Raw genomic sequence first — 2452 nt, forward strand, 5'->3', positions numbered from 1 at the left:
AGAGGCTGTTGAAATAGGCAACGGTCTCCCGCTCTCCCACAGCCATGCCTTATGACCAAAGCACAAAGATTCGTCCAGACCTGCCTCCCGGCCGTGGGTGTCACATGTACGTGGACCTGGAGACCCTGCCACCTAGGAGCACATCTGATGTCCACCTGGGGCCACTCCCAGCACTTTGGGAAGCAAGGAAACCTCCCATGGTTGGCGTTGACACTGACCTTCAGCTGGCTACAGGCAAGACCCAGCCCCGCACCTCTCAAGGGGCTAGCGGACTTCAGCCCAAGTGCCACTTCTCGCCAACTAGGACAAATCACGTTCTGTGGACCCTTGGGAAAGCCCACCACGGGAAGTGCTGGGCTTTAGCAACCATGAGCCAGGTTGGAACCCCCTGACGGAAACTAGGCCATTTCCCCGGCCACGTCTCGCCAGCTCCCAGCCGGCACGTTTGGCAGCCCTAAACCCGGAGCCAACGCTCAAATGCTTGACAGCCTCGGCCTACGTGCCCACCTCCTGCCCGCACGGCGACTCGACCTTGCTGGAAGCCACAGACGCCATGCGAACATGGGGACGCTGTACACCAAGGAAGACAGACCGCATACATGTCTGCTTTGATGACGCTGACCACACCCCATGCATTCGGGCACTTCTTCACTGCCACAGCGACACTACCGAGGACCTCAGAGAGTACAAAGCCACTGTCCCCGAGGATCACACACAGACATTCAATGGAAGACCTCTGTCACGCGAGGGGACTTTCAAGTCTGAAAGGGCACAGTGGCTGTCCACGGCAGTGCACCGGGCTCCGCAACGGTGCCCCCACCTCCGGCCCGCATAAACCTCTGGCTGTTTGAAAGGCCCGCGTGCCACACGGGCCGGCCACCTCATGCCCTCTGGGAGAAACACTTTCGCGCTGCACATTCCCAGAAGAGGGAACAAAGCGGCCAAAGCGCACGCTCGCATAACTCACCTTCCTCCGAGGAGGCCGGCACCAATACCTCAGCATGTCCATCTACTCTAGGTGCCGCAAGACACCCTTTGGGAGTCATTCCTCCGGCAACGGGATCGCAGCTGATCACAATTTACCTACCTCACCGCATCCTCATGAACTGCCAAAGCCTCCACTGCTTAGGCAGCTGATGCCAGCCCATCACGAACGGGACACATCCTCGGGAAGCCGAGGCCGACACCTGCCACCCAATGATGACATTCTATTTCATGACATCACAAAGGTCCTGTCCTCATCATCCCTTACATTCCTGTCCCGGCCATCAGCAACCACGCAGGCTTAAACGGAGCACCGCCCTCGCCCCACCCCACGAGGACCCACTTGTCCCCAACACTCTGCCGGGAGCTAAAGGAGGGGAGCAGACAAGGGCAACACTGAGGCCTAATCCATCAGCCACTTTAGGCCGACGCCCACCCCGAGCCACACCCGTCCACAGCTCCGGCCTCACTTGGCAGTCAAGAAAGTCACCGTGCCAAACGCAAGAACAGGGAGGGCCACAGGCCTGGCCTGAGGCACCAGGCTCCAACCAGAGAACCTTGCTCATGTTGGCCACCAGAATTAAACCCCGAAGCGGCATGCACGAAGCGTGAGCCTGGCCCAAACACACTTTTCCAAGCTGCAAGCTCACTTGGCCTACACCAGCACACACTCCGACTCTGAAGACAAGCAGGAGAGCACGCCCTCTCGCATTGCCCCAATGGCCTTGCAGCAGAGACCTGATATCCATAGACGACCCAGCTTATGGGTACACACAGTCCACCCTCAGACAGGAACCCCTCTAATATTAGGAGCCCTGGGTGGTGTTTGCATGCATGCCAGCAGGGGACGCTGGCCCTCCCTCCTCACGGTCCCCTACCCCCCAGAGAGAGGAAACGTGCTGGACCTCAGTTTCGATGAGGAGACGGTAGAGGGTTCTCACTCATTTTGTTCAGATTTTCCAAGGAATGCATACAAGGGTGTCATCATCGATCCAAGCACGTGCTGGGAGGCTGCAGAACACAACCGGGCATGTCGTGGGGGCCTGCAGAGGAGCCATGACCCCGTAGTACTCCAAAACCCTGGGGAATCTACAGTCCTCAGGCCACTCAGCAAGAGCAACAGTCAATCCACTCTGGCAGCCACTGGGCCCGTTTGAGGAAAACCTCATATCCAATGGCACATCTCAGGGTGGGTGAATGCCTACCTTCCGGAGTTAGCCACGGTCACACTTAGCAACACGCGCCTGCCCCATTTTTCCAGTTCTCCTTAGCACCTCCAGTCATCAGACAACGCGAAGGTCTTCTGGTCTTTGCCGACGGCCAGCCTTGCCCAGCAGCTACACCTGAGAAGTGGACATAGATCACACAGGCTTCAGAATGGACCGGGTTCCTAAGAGAACATGATTCACACGTATGTTTACCTGGGCTTGAGCTCAGACCCTGCTTCCCAAGGACCTCTACCCTTACC

At 58.0% G+C, this 2452-nt stretch overlaps 1 non-coding gene across 1 annotated transcript; it reads right to left on the reverse strand.

The window, feature by feature from the left end:
* Positions 1–1885: 1885 nt before the first annotated feature.
* LOC112063270 (small nucleolar RNA SNORD116) lies at positions 1886–1978 on the reverse strand. The gene has a single exon (XR_002890940.1). It is a non-coding gene; the product is annotated as a small nucleolar RNA SNORD116 (small nucleolar RNA).
* Between the last annotated feature and the right edge of the window lie 474 nt (positions 1979–2452).

This window comes from Physeter macrocephalus, unplaced genomic scaffold, assembly GCF_002837175.3.
Source record: "Physeter macrocephalus isolate SW-GA unplaced genomic scaffold, ASM283717v5 random_7105, whole genome shotgun sequence".
NCBI lineage: Eukaryota > Metazoa > Chordata > Mammalia > Artiodactyla > Physeteridae > Physeter > Physeter macrocephalus.